At 37.0% G+C, this 22,454-nt stretch overlaps 1 protein-coding gene and 1 non-coding gene across 4 annotated transcripts in view; both read left to right on the forward strand.

Moving 5' to 3' along the window:
- Nucleotides 1–299: 299 nt before the first annotated feature.
- trnae-uuc (transfer RNA glutamic acid (anticodon UUC)) lies at nucleotides 300–371 on the forward strand. Its single transcript has one exon. It is a non-coding gene; the product is annotated as a tRNA-Glu (tRNA).
- Nucleotides 372–1,798: 1,427 nt separating this feature from the next.
- elf1 (E74-like ETS transcription factor 1) overlaps nucleotides 1,799–22,454 on the forward strand; it is a 45,298-nt gene continuing 24,642 nt past the window's right edge. The window contains exon 1 of one of the 3 annotated variants that reach the window (XM_056270294.1): nucleotides 1,799–2,149. The gene's annotated coding sequence lies outside the window, so the exon portion shown is untranslated. Of the gene's footprint in view, nucleotides 2,150–10,461; nucleotides 10,773–21,304; nucleotides 21,421–22,454 lie in introns of those variants that run through there. The other 2 variants (XM_056270295.1, XM_056270296.1) reach the window with 2 other exon arrangements.

The following is a 22,454-nucleotide window of genomic DNA, read 5'->3' on the forward strand; positions in this document are numbered from 1 at the left end:
GCTAAAATGGTACTAATGGATATGACTGTGCCTCGGTGACCAGTTTGTTTTGCGGAAGCTCAGAGTATGTTTGCGCTTCAGCGTCACCTGCTGTCCGTTGTGTAGAAGGAGCTAAGTTACACATTGAAAACCCGGCTTACACTAGAACATGGCCGCCTAAGTCTATTTACACAATTTCTAGAAAATGTGGTGACATGGTATTTTTTCGGTGAACTTTTATAGTGTAATAAGAATTCATGTATTATAGTGTAAAGCTTTTTACATGAATGAATACATAAAAACCAGCAGTACAATCATCGTCCCATATGGTCTAGCGGTTAGGATTCCTGGTTTTCACCCAGGCGGCCCGGGTTCGACTCCCGGTATGGGAAGTACTGTTTTAGATTACGTGTAAATTACGAGAATAATTTGGAAGCGTTCAAGTAAAATAATGTTTAATGCATTATAAACTAATTATTTATTTTAAAAATTGCTGTTACATTATTTCATTAAATATCCATGTAACCAAGCTTTTGTCACTTTTTAAGAGTGGGTTATTACCACTATATTGTTTACTGCACTGATACTTTTGTTTGGTTTTAATTTTATTTTTTATTAACAATAACAATGTAAACCTTACTATCTACAAAGTGTATTCTGTGCAGGTAGGGTATAGTTAAAAAACAAGGGTCAGTAAATTGTGTTTAAAATAACAACAACAAAAGATTTATGAAAAAGATAATTAAGTCTAAATCTAGATTTATTTATATCTATTATTTTGGTAACACTTTAATTTACAAGTAGGGCTACTTACCATAAATTATGCATAATTACATGCAACTAACCCTCAACCAAATCCTAATCCTACCCTAACTATATAGTGTATAGGGTACATGTAAGTACTTAAATATATAATTACATTGTGACAGTGACACTTTCAAATAAAGTGTAACCATTATTTTTTTTACTAAAATTCAAGGGAAATTCGCTAAACATTACTTAATAAAAGATGTGGAATTATTCTGACTCATTCTGTAAAATCCCAAAGATATACATGAAGAGAATATTTAAAAGGGAGAGATGAAGTTGTTAATGTAGGTTAATGTATTATGGTTAAAACATATTAAGTCAGTGCTAGTAAATGGGAAATGCGTAGTTTGTATCTTTGGAAATGTTGAAAAAGAAATGGGCGAATACTAGGTGTAACCAAAGGTTCTTTTTTTGCTTTTGAAAGTCTGTCTGAGCTCAATATATCAAATTAAGTGTAAATAAGTAAATCCCCTGCCCTGACCACAAACAACACTATTACCCTTGAATTCCCCAAACAGGCTATTCCGATAATGGGCGGGGTAGACTGTGTCCTTTAGGGGACATCTGCAATTTTTGACATCACAAATGAACGCGCAGGGGTTTTAAGGGACTATCTCAATTTCTTCCATATAACAAATTAACGCTCACTCACCTGCGGGACAAGGACACTATTCAGCCAACATAGAAAGATCGCCTCACAACAAAGACAATATTTTTACCACCAGTATCACTTTAACCCAAATAATTTGTAGCCTACACCTGATATTATATGTGCAATGCTACTCTGGATTAAATTGTTTAAATGCAAGGTGCTGTTAAAATGTTAACTGAAGGAACAACTGGAGATGTCTCTCATTTTTTGTCTATGTCGTCCCATAGCCCAATGAAAATGAGCAAAACTGTAAACACTGCTCACACAAACACATTTTTGATTGGTCGACAAGGTGCCGACGTCACCCATCCTATCTGCAACCCTGACAGACGCGTCACTTCACTGATTACATGGGAGCGTTTTCGTTTGACGCGTCGCTCGCTTGCACTGTAGATGCGGAACGCTGAACCAATTGCTTTCGAGGGAAAATGTGAGCGCAAGGAATTCCCCACGCATTGAAAACAGTGTAACCTTATGTTAAGCAAAAGAAAGCGACGAAACTCGCTCAGAGCTTCAAAAACAATGCGCTTTTAGAAGATTCTGTCTTTGCCAAAGAGGATAAAGTCACTTCTATTTAACAGGACTGCATCGGGGAGAAGGATTCGGATGATGACAGATTGCTCAGGGATTGTTTCACTGAAATGATCAAAGTGTTTCTATCACTTACTTAACCTTGAAACATGTAAATTATGGCACATTGAGATGAAGGTAAGTGTTTGTTAAGTGTGTACCATCTCTCTAACTTGTTCATGTAATTGCACAAGCTTTTATTAAGATATTATAGTTGTTATGCACTTTTAAAGTTATTTCTCAAAGCATATAGGTGCATTTCAGATGTAGGGTGTCTTTTAGAAGTTTTTCTTATTGTAACAGTGACTGCGCAATGTATTTGAATGTACAAGCATTGTTTATTTCATTCAGGTTAGGGGAAGCCACTTGGATTTGCTGACATTATACTAAACCGACATGTCATCATTCTGATCTTATGACCGTTCTGATCTGAATAGCCCCTAGGATAGCTTGACCTATGCTCTGTTGTACCCCTCTCTCTCATAACTGTGCACTGAGTTGTTCCAGCATGATTACAGACATGTGACCATAATGACTGGTTCAGTGTGAGAATCTCTTGTCTCAGGCTGACATTGCTGGTCAAGACACAGTAAGGGCTTCACATGAGTGTGAACAATCAGTTTTCCAGTCCTCAGTGCTTGGGCTTGTGGTGCATCCGTGTTTTCATCCAGACCAGCACTCATTTGTGGATGTTTAATTTTAAAACTGGTTTGTCTTTGTGTCATTATCACTACTTGTGACCGGGATCAGAAATTAGCCAAGGCTTAGGGCAAAAATGCCACAGAGTGAATAAAATGCCCTTGATGTGTGGGCAAAAGTGTTGTTTATTCGATATAACCTAGTGATGAGCTTGTTATGTAAAACATATTCCAGAAGATTGCCTATTGTCTTGTCACATAGTGAATTATTTACATATAGGCTATATGTATTTGTATTTGATGTTAGGTTAATTTATGTATTTAAAAAAGGGTTAAAGTGCCTTGAACCTCAAATCCTAGTGCTTTTTTCCAACTTAGCTTCTTACAATATGTAGCAATTCGTGTGTATTGTAACAGAGTATGAAATCCATCTGCTAGTGCAGATGAGACTCCCCAAAGTAGTCTTTCCTTCATTTGTTTTCTTTATTTCTGGCTTGATGTCTCACCCATTGTCTAAATGTTTGCCAAAATGGTTTACATTTTTTGGGGGATACAAAGCTCCCATGTGAGACATGCATTTTGAAGAATCTCTTTGGCTGTAGTGTTCTCTGCATTCTGGCCATTGGGTGGTGCTGAGGTCAGGGAGTGCTTGTTTTCTCCTGCTTTGGGAGTATGTGATATTAGTCAGCTCGGTTGATCCAGAGAAATGCTATCAGCTGGTTCTGATACCCCCTCCCATTACAACATCCCCCCTCCCCAGCCCTCACACACCCTAGAGGCCTTTAGATAGCTGGAAATTCCAGTCTTCTGAAACTAATTATCCTCAATGAGAGGCTCTAAATATACCCCAGTTGGTGCTGTCTAAACTCTTTCCTTTTAGAAATACAGTCCCCTTTTCTCCTTATGACTTTATGTCTCAGAACTCATGCCCAATGACACTATTGTGCCTTTGAACTGGAGAGCCGAAGGCACAAGACTTCTTTTAGCAGATGAGGCACGTGGCTGAGATAACCCAGAATGACAATGAGAGGTATGTGGGAAGCCTCTATGTAGGGAACATCCCCTGCGCTGGAATATGTGGCCATGACGGTGACTCCCATCTGGCCTCCTTGGAATATGCAGCCAAGTCAAGGAAAGTTAAAAAGGGCAGACTTGACCTAACTCGTTCCACTCTGCTCTTGGTCTGATGGTATACAGAAAGAAAATCTCATGAGAAATGACTTAATGGGCTGGCTATTGATTTGTCTCCACATTTGAAGACATCAGTCTTTATAAACTCGGCATCCAGGAACTGCATCACCAGGGCATCATCAGCTGAGAGCTTGCTGCAACATGAGCCGCCTCTTTGCAGACAGACTACACGCATCAGCAAAGATATCTGGAGTGTGCTATGACAATGTGCATAATATGACACGTCATTTTTCTGTGGGAAAGACTTCACCAAACACACAGCATGTGCAAAAATTTATTGACATTGTCTATTGAGTAATTTCTCAAAACTGTGACTAATATTTCAGTTCTAGAACAATAACAAAACAAATGTCTCTGTAGAGTGGGTGGGTGAAATGTAAAGTCCATAGGCTTCCACAAGGTGGTGGTGTTCATATATTGAGCTCAACAACACTAAGGATGACCCAAGATCAATTGATAGAACTGTCACTTGGCTTTTTGGCCCTGGGCACTGGCACTGAAACCGATTGGTTGATTCTGGACATCCGTTTTTATTTCTTGCAAAGGTTTGGTTTTCTGTGATGCATTCATCATTGTTGTTGCAAATTCCTGCAAAGATAATGTTATCGAGCTTGCAATAGTTGGCAAGCAACAAATCTTTTCGTTGAAAATGCAAAAAGGATTTTTGACATCGAAATCATCAGTGAAAATGTGTTGAAAACTACAGTGAGTTAATAAAATTGTGGTGTTACGTTATATCTGTGCAAATTTCCTACTGTCAAGAAAATAAATATTGATAAAAAAAAGTTTTACACATTTTTTAAAAATATATTAACCCCATATAAAACCCATTTGTTTAAAAATATAAATATTTATAGCAAGTATAAAAATACATTGCTAAAAAAAAAAAATTGCGCTGAACACAAAATCATTGCCCTGATGACACATATGAAATAAATAGACACACAAATCATGATTTTCTTATTAGTCATTAGTTTCCCTGTTTGTAATATTACAGTTCAATGAATACCCCAAGTTGTTGCTTTCCTTCACTCTTTTATTAGAAAATAAATATGGAATAGAGAAGTTAGGGTCTTTTTGTATTGTTTCTTATATAAATTACTGTCGAGAAATAGTTCTTAGTAACTCAAGAGGATGACATCAATTCATCTTGGTTTGATGCCTGATGCATCTCCTTACCAAATTAGCATAACTGTAATTTAAAAAAGAAAAATCTTGTCCTCTGTTTTCTTTTACATTAGATTAATAGAATGATATATTTAGGTTAGAGTAAAGTCATGCTGCTGTAACCTTGCTGTACAGATGGCAGTAGCCAAATATGTGGGAGTCTCATTAGGCATAGAGATACAAGGACGACTGCCTTTGTTTTGACTAAGGAAAGACAAATATGGAAAGTTTGGGTATATTTTAGCCAGGCACATCTTATTGCTGATGGCTGATGTCGGTAAGAGCTGGATTTGCTCTCCAGTGACAGTGTATCACATTGACTGAATTTTTAATATAGAGACAGTTTTGTAAAATGCCAATTATCTTCAATAAGTTACCTATCAATGAAGTTACATTCATGTTTTCAGGTCCCAAAATGTACTTCTTTCAGTAGACCTCAAATTACATTATAACATTTGTTTTTCATTAAAAGTCAATGTGTGAAAGAAGTGACGTAGGTCAGATGTTGTGTAAATGATGAGATTTAGATGGTCCATTAAAGTGGCAGATGTGACTAATTCTTCCAGCTGATTTACAATTGAGAGTAAAAACTGTCTAATGTGTGAAGTATCACGGCACGTTAAATGGGAGTCTGTTAGTACTGCTCATCATTGGCAGCGCGTCCAGTAAAAGGTCCATTCAGCGACTGTCTCGCTAGACAGGGAAAGAATAAAGCAATCAAAGTAAAAACAGTTTTAAAATATACTGTACCTATTTAATTATTTATTTTGATTATATTTCAAAAGCCAATTTCAGAACAATTGGTCTTTCTTTCAACCCTCAGGCTTGGATTTAAATAATTTAAATAGATTGAGACATTAGGTATTCTTCTAGCATAATGCTTTCCAGTGTCTGGCCCTCAGAGAGAAAACATACCATTTGACCATTTAAGCTCGAAAACAGACCCCACAACCACCATTAGCGGCTCAGCTTCTGTTGTATTTCACTATAATGTGAGTAAAAGGCACAGGCACTTTCACGGTCTGAGATAAATGACAATTTAGACTGATAAAGAATTAGTTTATTTTAAAGAGTGTCAAGTGTCTCTGTGTTAGATTGTTTTTTTTTCACCCCTCTTTGCTCTGGTCAATACTTTCCATCCACAGATGTGTGATTTGAACTGTGTGGAATGTTGGCCTTGCTCTTTGTGTAATGTTTAATTGGTTGAGGTTTTGTGAGGATCGTATACTATCTGGCAAGCGGTAGAAACTTTCTTCTGCAGACCAAATAATATTTCTCTCATATCATAAAGAGATAATGCAGAAGATGGCATTGTTACACCATTAATGGTGTAAACTTAAATTTTCCTTTCACGTACCTGATTGTAGTCATCTTGTTAACTGTATCCAGCACAAACAACCTATCCAGATTTCAAAATACATTTTAAAGGGATCAAAATACTTTCTTTTTTTTTCCTGTTGTACACAAAAAGAAATATTTTAAATAGTCTTGCCCTCAGCCATAGCTTTCAAATGTTGTTTGCATGTGTGCACATTTAAAAATAGCTCTTCTGACATTCTAAAAATGCATTCCACAGATGAAAGAAAGTCAGGTTTTTTTCTTTTTTCGGAACAACTTTAATGTGAGTAAATAATGACAGAATTTGTATTTTGAATTTCCCAAAATTTCTTACTGTTCAGAATTATAAATTGTTCTAAAAGTAAACATTCTAAAAACATTTGTTTTTGTTGAAACGACAATGATCTTGCTTTCCGGCGCCTATTATGTTTTCCGTATTACCTAACCAGTAGTTAGAAATTTGCTAAATTACATTGATAACAAATCTTGAGTCTGTGGAGCTGAAGGTTAATGTATAAAACTTGTAATGGAAGTCTAAATTGCTGGAGGGTTCTTTTTTTTCTTCACTGGGAGTATCTTTATTTACCTGTTAGAGTCATGGACACTTTATCGCATCTCATGGAAGGAATGACTCAGCATCTTAGTGCAGTAACAAAATTTCCTCTGAAACTCCCCCTATCTAACTTCACATCCACTCATTTCTTTCTGAAGTCATGGAATGTTGTGTCTATTCATAATTCCACATTTCGTGTCATTCTTAGCTGATAGGATTACTCAAGGTTGACCAGATGTAATCTTTTGGTCCACAACCATATTTACAAAGGCTTCTACCTTGGAATCCTGTGGACTGTGGTGTGGCATTCAATTAACCTTTATTCTGTCAGTGTATTGAAGCACGCAATGAACTGAATTCTGGTCACCAGGGACTATAGAAGGGCACGTTTGTAGTGAAAATTGTAGGTAAGGCTAATTTCCCTTGTAATAAACCTTGTTTTTCATGCATATAGTACATGTTTATCTCCATTTAAAACCATAGTTGTTACAAGACTTCAGCATCTTCCTCATGGAATGACTTAATGTTCCTTCTGTCTGGATTTAATTAGAATACTCCACTGTCCTTTTCTCTTGCCCCTTGGTCCTTTGAGGGCTGCTCTTAACCGGGATGGTACGGAGGGAGGGCTTTTCTTTGTGCACAAAGCCTCTTGAAGCAGTCACCACCCGACTTCAGTTTCTCACAAACAACACGACCAGCCCTGAGAAGTGCTTTGTCTTTGTCGATTATCTCAGGGCTATGCCTATTTTTGGACCTGTCCTCTTATGCCACTGTTTTACATCTTACAGTGATATATAAGTAATATTATAAGGGGCACAATGGAGTTCTGTTGTATCACTGAAAATGAGACATTGACAATTGACTTGATGTTCCCCTTACAAACGACAAAGGTTTTATATCAAGACAAAACATGTCAGTCGGTTAGAGTAAATTAACTTTAACCTAGGAATGAGTGTACATTAGCATTCCTGAGAGTACTCAAGCCACAGTTACATTTTATGTCAGCAATTCATTTGAAGTAAATTTATAGGAGGTAACAGAAAAAAAAAGATCCACTCCGGATATGGGCAAAACCAAAGTGTGCCATCTACGTTTTAAAACAGGCACACAGCAGAACATGAGGCCTTCTTGTGGCTTGGCTGTGTTTAGCTTGGATTCAGTCATGCAGTGCTAGTAAAGGCGAGTGGGCTGGTTTTTATTTTTAGGCTGAATAGGAAAGGTGTGTCTTTGAACTTTGTCAGCAGAGGCATGTGATCATGTTCTGGTTGCTGTGAGGGCAATTGAATTATCCCAGCACTTTCTGTAGAGCATAGACAAAGTTCATTCATTTCTTTTGCTATATACTTGTAATGTGGTTTGAAGTAAATTACTCACACTGTGTGATCAATCCAAGGTCTTATTTGTACACAAATACACATATTATATTATATTATATTTAGTGCTGTCAAATCGATAAATCGCGATTAATCACATCTATTATAAAAGTTTGTTTATATAATATGTATATATATATATATATATATATATATATATATATATACTACATGTGTATGTGTGTGTATATATAGGCCTATATATATATATATATATATATATATATATAGACCTATATATACATAAATATATAATATATATAAATAGCATAATATACACATATATTATATAAACACAACTTTTTATGTTAGATTTGATTAATTGATTTGACAGCACTAAATGTTATTATATTATCAATCTATGGCTTGAACATATACATTTAATTAGTAGATAGTGACCGTAATACTGGATTGGACAGTTTATCAGCTGATACTGAGATGAGATAATTGTTGTTACAAGAAATATTTTTATAGACAATTTTACTCTTTTATCTTTTTGTTGGTGCCACAGCCATTTTTAGCAAAACACTAATATTATATGCAAGTGCCATCTCTTTGTGCATTTATTGCAGTGATGTGTAGCCTGTTGGACTTGTTTGATGTGTCCCGCCTGATGTCACAGACGGTTTATATATCATTGTTGGCACAGAGGGACAGGTGCTCGCCACGTGTTTACACATTTTCCATCACATGCTTGATGCTGAATTGAACATAATAGGCCACCCAGCAATCTAAGCCATGGTATTTATTTTTCTCCCTTTTCTTACCTTTTTTTTGCTTCCTTGTAATCCTCTTTTATCTGTAAAGGACAGCGTGTATGCAATATATAATGTACTGGCTTCATTTCTTAAGCAAGTTGACAACACACCCATGAGACTGAAGGTTACCCAAGAGGCCTGACTGCTTTTTTTTTTTTTACTCCCCAACAGTTAGTTCATTGGTACAGTTAAGATTTTCTCAGAAAGAGACAAGTAGTTGCCGGTAAGCCCTAACTTAACTGCTGCTGTAGTTGGCAAAGTGTCAATTAAATTACTATTTGTCTCTTTGCATTCACTGTCTCATTTACCTATATTCTAAATGGTGCATTGACAAAAACCCACTCAGCGCTTTTCACTGAGCCATGCCATGCCACAGACCCTGGCTTCCTGTTTGTCAGCTGGATTGTCTCCGATAAAAATGCTCGACAAAGGCTATGGCTGCATATGCACAAAGATAGAGTGAAGAAACATAATGGCAGAATGGGCATGTTGACAGGAATTTGATATATTGGTCAATTCTATAGGGTGTTTGTGACAGAGAATGTCCTCCCAAAACTGAAAGACTTATTTTTCAATATTTTGAAAAATGCCTCACTGTTATTTATTCCAATCCAATGCTGTTTTGGACCCCATTGAGTTTTGTTGTGGGCAAAAACAGTAGAAAAACAGTTGGAACAACATTGAGGGTGAGTAGCCTAAATGATGACAGAATTTGCATTTTGGGGTGAACTATCCCTTTAATGTTGAAATATTGGAATATAGCCGAAGCAAGCAGCAGAGTCACAATTCTGTACTTTGTCGTTGGTTGGAATAACGTAGTGACGTAGAAACCAGTGGTAGGGCCTCTGATGAATTGAAAGTGTTTTTTTTTTGGCTGTTCTTTTCAACGGGAAACCCGGTGGGGCAGCTCTTCCAGTTTTAGAATGGATGGCTTCTTTCATGCCTCATATCAAACATAAAGCCTGCTTTATGAGGTGTCATATGACCTGCAGGGCCACTCCCATTTCACCTTCTCAAATAAAAGCTCTGGCAGCACTCAAAACAAGAACTACATAGAGATCGAGTCAGTTTATATACATTTTGGTTTTCGCTGTCCTTGAAACATCTAATTTTAAAAGGCATTTCATCTGGTTAGAAATCCCCGTGCCTGCTTTACTCCTGCCACGTCTACGTCAAGTTGATGAAAACCTTTACACTCTTACCCAGTCTTGTGTTACCCGTCTCGCATAGCTAAAGGTGTAGTCTGCTTGTTACTTTGTCCAGGTTCCCCCTCCCCCACTGCCCTCCCCGTCCAATCCAAACCGCAGCCTGAGCTCACCTGAAGTCATTTGCATATTAGGTCTGCCCTTGCATCTGATTGGTTCCAAGCGGAAGTTCTGTTTTACAGCCTGTCTGTCAGTGGTTACTCAGGGGGATGAGTCACAGTGAGAGAGAGCTTTGCTTTGCAGTACTTCTCTTTTTTAAAGATTTCAACGCGCAACCATTGCCCTCCCCTACAATGTTCTCATTTTCGTTCTCTCTACCACTGAAGTGAGTGGGAGAGGCAGAGGGCAGGTCAGTGTTCAACACCTTGAACATGCCATTCGATTCGCTTTAGACACACCCTTGGATTATTTTTTTTTTTACTTCTGTCAACGTAATCTCTCTCTTTTTTTAAAATAATTAATTTTTTATCTGAGTTTTTTTCATGTATGTTTAACTCCATAACCATGGAGTTTGACATGAAACCCCTGAACGTATAAGGTTAGTGTCCATTTTATATCTCTATGGCGTAATATTATGCTGTTGTGTATCTGTTAGCGCCAAGTATCTGTTGTCTGCATTCTTCACTTTGTAAGCATTATTCATCTTTTGTCCATGTACCTGTATTATGCAAAATGCAGTATATATTGTGTTTGTTATGAAATTACATTTTCTGATTTTAGGTCAAGTTTTTATATATATGTATTTATTACGATGCAGCTAAGCAATCAATAATCTGTGCTTTTAGTCTACATTTAATAATCAACTATTGGTCGAATGATTGACAATTTTATTACAAATTGCTGCAGACGTGTGTAAAAACTTGTGTTTGGTACCGTTTTCCCTACATGACCATTTTGTAGTTGTACAAATCTAACGAAATGTATTTATGATATAGTGTGCGGTATTTACAAGTTTATAGTCACATGTTTTGCAAAGTATCATTGCCTTATATGGGAACCGAGAGTGAGGTAGGCAATCGTGTTTTGTAAGCCTGTTGACCAAGCCCATACGACGGTTAGAGTGGGTTGCAGTGTCAAAATAAACTTTTCAATTACATCTTTACCTGGTTTAGCTATATGCTTACAAAGTTGCCAAATTTTCAATGTACCTTTTGTTCACGAAAGTGATGGTTTTGCTTTTGCTGTTGTAGTGTGTCATTGATTCCATTACGTGGGCTTTTAGATTTCAGTTTGATTTTAGACTGGCTTATCAGGCCTCATCATTGCCGTGAAACCTGGTCTGAATGTTGCTCATCCTGTTGTGCTAAGAAACCACAGTAACTCAGGAGAGAGGAGAGTGACAAACAAATCTACTCATTGTACCCGAGCACCTCTTTTTTGCTCTTTCTCTTTTTATGAGATATAACCCTCGCAGAACGTCATTTTGCCTGAGTCCACCACGTGTAATTATGCCTGACACCATACTTACTACAGTAACTTGTGTCATCATCTCCATGGTATGTGCCGAGACTAGCTGTAAGTAGCAGGGTAATCAGTCTGCTAGAGAAAACAGTAATTTTTTTGACACAATTATATTCAAGCATGTGGCCAAGAGTGATGTTGAAAGAGTTTTTAGCACAGACAGTCACATGGGCAGCAGCTTTAGGCTAATGTCATTGCTTGTACCTTTAATTCATATTTCGGTAATATTCCTAATTACATGTTTGAGGTCTTTAATAGATATTCAACTAATATCATATTGAGCTTCTTTTGTGCAATATTTTTAATGTCAAATATTACAATACAATTACATTTGATTCACTTCAGTCAGATTCACATATGAAAGCAGTTTGGTGGAGGTCAGAAAATGTGGACTTCTAGGGAATTTTCCCCCATCCAACACACCCTATGTCATATGACCTCAGGTGTTCAGGGCAATATCAGATTTTACTTTAATGGCTCTGTTATCTTGTCAGACCCCCTGTTAGGCGGGAGATACCAAGACCACTGAAACTATTATGCCCCCCACCCGGCTGTCCCTGATTTGTATTGTAAATGAGCCAAGGCACCTGGAGTTGGCCAGTAGTCAAACACAGGCCCCTTTGCTGTGAATTGCTTTGTTTGGGGCTTCTCTTCAGGTCTGAGTTTCTGTCACAGTTGGCAGCGAGGCTGGTAGTGTCAGATTGGCTCTTCACATAAAACAGCGTCAACAAGTCCCTGCCTGTAATTGGATCATTAGGTCCTGCTGAGCTGGAGGGGTGGACCAAACTGCTCTAGCTGGTCTAGCATGGAGAACAGAAGAGGGTTGGGCCTGAGAAAGAATATTTGTCTTCTTCCTGTCACAGGAATGTGTGGTGTGGATTAGATCTTGATATTGAAGGTATTGAAGAAAAATGCAATATGCAATAACTCGTTAAATAATGCGATATTCAATATGCGATATGATAATTCTCTGTGTAAAATGAAAAAGTGTGTCAAATGAATTTCCAGTTGTTAATTTATTTAAAAACTGAAAATGATATATCCAACATACATGTTTCACATTCTTTTTGTGAGAAAGCATCCCTACAGCTTCTAAAAGTGAACAGCAGTGTTTTACTGTTGCATTACATACAAATCAAGTGTTATTTTAATATTAGTGTAAACCAGGGGGTTTAAGGTAGGCCTACATTAGGTTTATTTAACAACAGAAATTGAATAATCAAATGTAAGAATAAAACACAGCTTAGTCTTCACTGTATGAATTAAATTAAGAGGTTTTGAGGGGGTCATCTCTGTCTTTTTTTCAATGTTTAAGAGTCCCTGTCATAGAGCATAAAGCCTTTAAAAAGATCTTAATCTTAACTTTTGAAGTTAGTGCAGTCATGATTGTCATTGAGCTAATTGACGTAATACTCTAAGAAATGTTTAGAAAAGTTGATACTGACTACGATTTAAATATATCTAATGTGACCATGACAACAGTATGCAAAAAAAACCAAACTATTTATAAGTGAAAAGTTAAATGAGATCACCATATGAGATAACAATTGTGTCACTGTTGGGTATCTTTGAATTTGTACTGAAAGCAGTAGTGTTCTGCTGAAAAAGTCCAGGCAATCATTCCTTTGTTGATATGTTGTTGACTGCTTGTGGAGATTTGCATCACATTTTCATACTGCTCTCCCCATTTCCATTGAGCAACACACATTCTCAGTGTCGAAACTTTCTGATTCCTAAAACAAGCTCAGACTGGCATGCCTAAGTTCTCAGGTACCAGATATACTGGTAGAAGATGCACTATCACAGACTATTACATAATAACTTATTCAATGTCACCTTATGTCAATTAGGGAACTTGTAGACCAGATCAATTATTTTATATTTAATCCATACAAACAACTAGAGATAATGTGATTTTGTCCAAAACATACATTACATCAGAGGCTACTTTCACACTGCAGGCTGAAACGACCCAATTCCGATTTTTTTTGCCCCTATGCGATCTGTATCTGATCTTTTCATGACAGTCTGAACGACACAGATCCGATCTTTTCAAATGCGACCCAGGCCACTTGGGTATGTGGTTGAAATCCGATATGTATCCGATCTTTTGAAATGCGACTTCAATCTGAACGGCCAGGTCACATGTATCCGACCCGCACGTCATTGATATGCGACAAACGTCATAATTCTGCGCTGAAGTAGGCGGGAATTGACCGTTGAGTACTCTTCTGCGCATGCGGGTCACTTCTGGGTCATTTCACGTTCACACAGGAGATCACAAAAGGTCGCATTTAATTGGAAATGTGAATGGCCTTGCAAAAAAATTGAATTTTTTCAAAAAATCGGAATTGAGCATTAAGCCCCTGCAGTGTGAACGCAGCCTTAGAAAGCGGAAACAAATGGTCAGTCAGTTTAACCAAGATAAACATATGTCCTGTGCATCATAAGGAAGAGTGGCCCACAATTTCTTCTGGGAAATGCCCTTTTGTTGAAGAAGTTGACGGCTCCCACCCACCTGCTACACCCGTTTTGGTTTTATCTCATGCTTTGGTGGGTGATGTTCCACTGAAACTCCCCACTGAATGGCTCTTTATATTGTTCTGGAGTTGAGAACGTTAATTTACATCCTGTTCCCTAGGACATAGGTTATCATGTGGTATACCAGATTTTTCTTTGCTTTTGAGTAATTATGGTCAAAACATCCAACCAAATAGTATGCCTCAATAGTAAGAACAAGAACATTAATTGGTTAAGAAGGCATTTCTACAGAAACTTCTGTAAGTCAACTTTCAGATCTACGTAGCAGCTAAGAGAATCAACTGTGTTGCAGTTTTGGTTGAAACTTTGTGAAGTTGTGATCACATTTTCTGATTATCTGCAAATTTTCAGTTATTTCAACAAGAATCCAAGCTATCGGGAAGTTTGTGTGAGGTTGAAAGTTTTACCCACATGCATTCATATTGTTTACCATCAGAAAACTGCTTGGCTTGAAAGTGATTTCAGTGTGAGCCGTGCTTTATACATCGCTACACTAATGACAATAGACAATGGATCTTTTTTGCCTGTGAAATTTTGTAAATGTGACCACAACTTTAGAAAGACTAAATGTGTTTTTTGATAATCGAACGTGTCTTTTTATGCTTTTATGTCATTGAGCGTCAGAAATTGAATATCACTTTCCACATTAACGTTGTTGTATCTCACCAGAGATGAGCTAGATATCACATGTTCGATGTCAGACCACTTCCCATGTAAACCACACTACTTAGTCTTTTTTGCTTAGAGTGTATTCACTAAATTAGTCTCATAAACATCCCATTGCCAAGCTTCATGACAAAGTGCTAAAAAATAACCAAACAATCATACACACACAAAAAAACTCACATTCAAAGGCTGTATTGAAATCAGTCTTATGAAACAGTGCATTGGAAACACGGTTTTGCAGAGCGCCTATCTTTTGTCAAAACAGTTGCAAGTTCCTCTTTTTATAGAAAGGCCTCTGTCTCTTTGTAACCTGCTCTACTGCCACTCTTGAGTCCAGTCAGCCGCCTGGCATTCTCATTTAGGAGGAATGCTGTCAGCATTGCGCCATTCCAGACTCAAAGCAACATGGATGACATATTCCCATTTGCACCGTGCAAAAAAAAGGTTTACTGTGCTGACACCAGTTTAATGTTGTGTACTAGTGTCTTGGATGCTTCGGCCCAGATTTAGAGTTTGAATAGCTGTTTTCATCTAGAGCTTTAGATGCACACAGATGAATGTGTGTGTTGTTAACATTGAGATGAACCAGATGAGGACTAGTGGTTACCTTCCATAACTACAGTGCAGGGGCAGCCCCTGTGTCTAATATAGTCTGCCTGGTAAACATTGAATACACAGACATGTGACTGGTTATCACCATTGCTTTTCACACGAACAGCTCATGGCAGATACCAGCCTTGAAATGCAATTACATGCAATGCAGGCTCACAAAGACTCTGAAAACAAAAAGCTTCACAGTTTGAACGCTGTGAATAGAAGCGACCATTTTGCAAGCTCTAAAGCAACACGTGTGGTGAGCAGCTAAGCAAGTATTTAGTGTTTTAGAGAAACGCACGCGGGCTTTGAACAAAGTTGTGGGCGGTTGTGTTTAACAGAACATTAAACCACAACTCACAGCCCTAAAAAGACATGCTAATGAAAATGTGTTAGTTTCTGATGGTTTAATGTGAGTTTTTACTGAGTTTTAAAATTAGGATGTATGGTTTTTGTTGTGAACTAGGCTGTTGAAAATGTCCAGGTGAAGCTTTTTTTTCTCCATTTTAGGTGCTTATGCTGTGCATTTTAGTTTACAATTTAGAGTTTATTTGAAGGATAATATTAGTAGATTCTAACTAAATCTGTTTGTAGTAGAAGAGGAATGATTATATTAGTGTTTCCTTTGGCCTCTTTTGATGTTAAGCCTGTATAGAGACAACCTTTGGATAGTTCACCCAAAAATGAAAATGTTGTCATCATTTACTCACCCTATAAGTTTTTCCAAACCTATATGAATTTCGATCTTCTGTTGAACTCAAAAGAAGATATTTTAAATAATGTTGGTAACCAAACAGTTGATGGTAGCCATTGACTTTAATAGTTGTTTGATTGCCAACATTCTTTAAAATATCCATCTTTTGTGTTCAACAGAAGAAAGAAACTCATGCAGGTTTGGAAAAACTTGAGGGTGAGTAAATGATGACAAAATTGTGTCTATCCCTTTAAATGACATTGATATTTTGGTAACACTTTACAATAAAGTGCATTAGTTAACATTAGTTAATGTATTAACTAACATGAACTAACAATGAGCAATACATTTGTTACAGTATTTATTAATCTTTGTTAATGTTAGTTAATAAAAATTAAGGGATAATGTTAGTTCACAGTGCATTAACTAATGTTAACAAATACAACCTTTGATTTTAATAACATATTAGTAAATGTTGAAATTAATATGAACTAAGATTAATAAATGCTGAATAAGTATTGTTCATTCTTAGTTCATGGTAACTAAGGTAGTTAACTAATGCTAACTAATGAACCTTATTGTAAAGTGTTCCCATATTTTATTGGTTAAGGGTTTGTGGAAACTGGTGGTGCAGTATAATTGTATGTTTAATAGGTCCAAATGTGTCCGGTTTAAGAAAACATCACCCTCGGTTAGAAACATATTACATCACCCAGAGGAAGGTTTACTCACAAATTCTGTAGTTACATCACAACCTATGGGGGTGATTGAATATTCTTTGTAAGCTAACCAAAATAATCCTTTAAAATAATGCGTATGTGTTGATAATAATGCTGAGTGTGGTTTGAAGGTGTTTGCACTAGTATCACATTTTGGAAAATTGAAATCCCAGAACACTGGAGACCCATGGAAACTCTACAGACCGGAGGCGGTTGTCATTTACTGCCCCCACCTCCAAAAATTGTTTTTACAGCATTACTTTAAAGTAAACCTGTCTGTTCAGAATTGTGGGAGAATCGTGATCTCTGTTTGAAAAAAAAAAAATCCTAATTCTCAATTTATCCAGAATCGTGCCGATCTACTTTAAAGGTTTTCTATATTCATCAAGTAGTGCCTTTGAAAAAAGTACAATATCAGAGTTCAAACTTAGAACTATAAAATAAATTAAGTTCTGTATGGTCAGAAAAGCTCTATACCGGTATATTTATTAGTTAAATTGAGAGGATCTTTGCCATTTCACAGTAGTTATTATATGAGGATACCAGTTGGTTTCAGTTCAGGCCACATATCAACCCTAATTGCTTAAAAAAAACATCTCTATGTTCATTGGTCACTGTCACTTTTGTTGCAAACATATTTGGAGTGATATTCAAAATAATGGATGAGATGTCAGCCTCTGGCAGAAGTCTTTTAAATCATAGTTATAATGTGGTAAAATAACTGAAAATGAATTAAAATTGCAAGACATTACAAGAGAGATTATTTGATGTGCTATCAACAACACTAATCAATAACCTTAAATTAGATCATTTTCTTCAGCAGACTGTACATCTGTATATATGTGTGTGTATTTATATGTATGTGTGTGTGTATATATATGTGTGTATTTCTATTTATATATATATGTGTGTGTGTGTATCTATATGTATACATATGTATGTATATGTATACATGTTTTTTAATATATATATATATATATATATATATATATGTATATATATATATATATATATATATATATATACTGTATATATATGTGTGTGTATGTATATATATATTCAAAAACATGTTATATGACTATATTATCATCATATCTTGGTTGGTTCATTTTTACCCATTGTATCTGTGTCATATCACTCCACATGCTATAGGTCACCTCACAGTCGGTTTCTTGGCAACAGCCACTCCTTGTTTACATTTTCATTGTGAGTCTCATTTAGTGTTAACAATCCTCAAGAGATATTCTGTCTATTGCATACGCACAAATTAGTGCCTTGTTATTGGTACCTTGCAGTGAGCCCAAATGCTTTACTATCAGATTCTGCTGATTTGATGGATAACTGTGTTTTTACTAACTGTATTTCACTCATTTGTTTGTTTTGTAGTTCTCGCCTCACTTCAGGATATTGTCACCATCTGTATAAGTAGATTTGAGATGATAACTACTTCTTTTTAAGCTCCCTCGTTTACGGCATCGCATATTACTGTTGGCTTTTCTCATCTCGTTGCTATCATGTGCAAACGATGGCACTACAAAGGCCAGCGTTCCTTCTCAAATATTGACCCGAATAAAAACCTACCACCAGCATCTGCATACCGCCTCCTCATGAACCGACAAACAACGACAACAAAATGGTGGTAACGTGTAATCTCTCTCCCATCACTGATCTCTGAAAGTGATTAGAGCTATTCTTCTTTACTCCAGTCCTCTCTTTTCTCTTGTATTGAGAGATTTAAATGGATGAATGGGGGAAGTGGAGCGTTATTTTATAGTGGTGAGTTTTATTGCGGTGGTGTTTGCTTTGCGCTGTTTTTCTCCGCAGGACACAGGTGATGCCCGGGCCAACATTCACATCAGCTCATTCAAACATTTCCAGCAGTAAATGACTATCGTATCAAGAGTATATGCCTTCTGTGTAATTAAGAAAATTATTGATACACTTACTAGATTTCATAATGTTATTCTGGTTCAGCACCTGAAAAAGTCTTTTGCAACAGTAGCTGTAGAGTTGGTTCATGGGTAATAATTGAATAATTATGCAATTAGGCTGCAGTTAGTAGTTGGTAAAAAGAAAGGTCTTCCTGTACACCCTTCCCATGGGGTTTTATTAACCAGGATGGATCTGAAAGCTGTCTAAACATATCACTTACAGTACTGTGGACTCATCAGCCTTTCACAGAAAAATATCACCACATTCAGAGTGAATGGACTCAATGCCACAACATGTTGGTGAGAGCTTATAGTATGTTTTGTAGTTTAATAAACCTGTGCTATTTTGGAGATAAAACATGAAGCGGCTGGTTGGCTTATGCGATTAATGTCATCCCTGGCCCTGGGTATATTCCGGGTCTCACTTTAATAATGAAGAGTCGGCCCCACAGTACCAGTCCTATCTTAGCGTGCTTATTACTGAATAAAGATGGACTTTTTTTTACGTAGTCTGCGGATTTATACCATGTAACTGATATGTAATCACTTTATGGAAATGTAAGTGTTGCAGCTTTCATGTTACACCTCCTCTTCCATATTGTCATAGTAAAGGCCGCATGACGTGACTAGAAGAGAACTACACCACATATTGCACACAGCCCCTGCAGCTCTACAGGGCCAAAGGCAAACCTTACATAACTTATGATAAATGGCATGAATGTCAGTTATTTTGGGCCAATTGTGTCAGCTATAAAGTATTTTATGATGCATTATAATCGAGGAGTGCCAGTCTCGCAGCAAGGAGTGTATGATTTAGTTTTAGAGCATGATGGTTTTATCAATGTCTGCTGGACTAGATAAATACAAAGACAGATATGGGTTGCTCCAATTACTTTCTAATTTAGGTATAGTCAGGAAAATGACGACAGTTATTAGGTTGGAATTTAGTCAGCTTTATTTTTTTTTATCTGTCTGTCTGTCTGTCAAAAAAATGACAAATAAAATATCTACTTTGCAATACCCAGGTTCGGTTTAGATAGATTTGGATGAAGGTATAAATGCACGTTCTACATTTCAAAATATTTTGAAGGGTCTAGAACAATGACAATGACAACCATGATTCAGTTAGTAGACTGTGCATACAAGTGCAGCTTTTCCTTTGTGGACATCTCATGAGTTTTATGTCCAGACCTGTTTGGAATGCTCTTTGCATTTAACAGTCAGCTTCAGTTTCGTTGTACCCTCAGCTTGCAGATTTTTAGCTGATTTCAGGCAAGAGTTGTGTTTCTCATGCATCCTCTTTTTTCACAAGGCATCAAGGATACAGAAAGGAACTTCAAACAGTTGGTTTCTCTTTCAGTGACAGTGAGCTAAAATGTGAACTTTGAATTTTACTGCTTTACGGCTAGCGAAAACCCTGTGATGTCTATGGTCTTATCAACTGTAGAATGCAAGCCGTGTCATCACTGGCTCTTTAGGGTTCCTAGAATTTTATTTTGTAGCATGCAAGTGCAAGGCAGACATGTTTTTCTGCTGTATTCAGGGTGCATTTTTCCCTCCTTGTGCAGACATATGCTGTGACATGTTGGTATTGGTATGAGTGTAAACACATCGGGGATGGGTGAGTCAAGATGGCGGGGGTGGCGCTATTTCACAACGGTACATTCGCCATAGACGAAAGCATGTTAAATACTGCCCCAGGACAGCTAGAACGTCCCCAAAAGCCTAGTCGAATTTTATTTACTCAAGTGTGAGATGGATGTTCTAGATATTTTTGCAGAAACTAAATCATAAGCAGAATAAAACAATGCAAGTGTCACACAGTGTGTCATAGATAACAGATTCTAAACATGGTCTGATGATTGTGAGTAAGAGGGAGGTGCAAACACTTGGCTTTGGAGTTTGAAGTCAGTATCAGGCTGAAAGCCCTGAGTTTCTCCAGTCTTGTCATGCTCTGAATTGTTCCTGCATAGAAGCCAAAACATTTAGTCTTTGTACTGAAATATCTGAAATGTTTTTCAAATTTCTTATGCCACTGGAAACAGCGCTCAATGCAGTTCAAAAGATTCTAACAATTAGATGCTGGAAGGTTCTTCAAGCAGCACGTCAAAATTAAACAGTTGTATAGTTACAATACATACAATCAATACATTGGGGAAATTATTTCTTATGGTAAAATAAAAAATAAAAATCCTTAGTATGTGTTTGTACAGCTTATATTGGATTTTTTTTTTTTTTTTATTAATGTAGCAAATTTTACATTTAGAATTTTAAGACCAGCACATCCCTCCCTATTATCATTCCAATGCCACTATGCCATTTTGCAAATACTGGCAGTTGTAGGATAACTTTTACCTTTTGGGCCTCAAAGTTTGAAGTACAACAATAACTTTTGTCTTTTTTAGCCCCTGTGGCAATTTCCTGTCCTGTTTTCACAAGTCTGACGTGTCTTCCTATCTGTGGTGTGCGGCCTGTTGCCACATAGTAGAAACAGATCACGGGGAAGAACATTTTTAACATTATGTAGCACACACCATGTGCCTTTTAAGAAGTCCATCAGTTGGGGTCAGCTCGCTGCTGGTAAGATATAATCTGCTTAAATTTTTAAACATCCCTTCTCTTGCCCATCAGCATCTGTACCAATGCCTGACGACACTACATCCACGTAGAGGAAATAGCTAAGCGATTAGTCGCAGATGAACCCTGAGACTGAGAGTAAGAGATGTGAGAGAGGAAGTGAGTAAGAGTGCACCAAGTTCTGTTCCTCATGTTGTTTTCTCAGTAATTAACCCCAGTCTGTGACACCCATGCTACATGGAATTGAGTCTATAAAACAGTTGGTTTCTAATTGAGAATATATGTATTTTTAAATCATTAGATTTGTGTTTGTGAGCTCGGTCTTGATGGTTTTAGTTGATAATACATTGTTTGATTGTGCGTGTGGTGGTATCAGCTCATTGGGATGATATCTGAGATAAGTGAAGCTTTTTGATGGTGTCTGAAGATGTTTTTTTTTTTTTTTTTGAATTCGGAGAACCAGACTTGTTTTGTTCTTCTCAGAAACAAACCGCTGAAGGGTGGCAAGATCTGATGGTGATGAAGACAGGGGTTCAGTGTAAAAGTAGGGACCCTTTTTAAAAAAAAAACAAAAAAAAAAAAAACGAACAATACATGTGAATTGATGAGTAGACCGTTTGCCATGCTGTTATTGTTAAAGCATAATGTTTTATTCCAATAGTGGTTACCAACTAAATATAAATATATTGCAGTCAAACATGTCGAAAACACAAAAAAAGTGAGAAATACGGAATCTAAGAGGAAGGGGAAGAAGTTTCCACTCTCAAAATGAGAGAGAAGTGTTCGCTTGTTTGTGGTCTAACAGTCAGGAAGTAGCAGAAACCGACTGCTCAGTGATGCATTTCCTGTCACTGCACGATTCACAGGTCAGTTGTGGCTGTTCTTTTTCCTTTTGCATTTAAATGTGTTTAGTTTAGGGTTCCTTTACCATGGCTTAAAGTTTCACCAACTGGAAACTCATTTCATGGTGTAGGTTGTATAATTTTAGGTAGTAAACAATCCATTTTTAACTTCTAGTACCAGGTAAACTGAACAAA

Source organism: Rhinichthys klamathensis, unplaced genomic scaffold (genome assembly GCF_029890125.1).
Source record: "Rhinichthys klamathensis goyatoka isolate OS25496 unplaced genomic scaffold, OSU_Roscu_1.1 h1tg000301l_1, whole genome shotgun sequence".
Classification (NCBI taxonomy): Eukaryota; Metazoa; Chordata; class Actinopteri; order Cypriniformes; family Leuciscidae; genus Rhinichthys; species Rhinichthys klamathensis.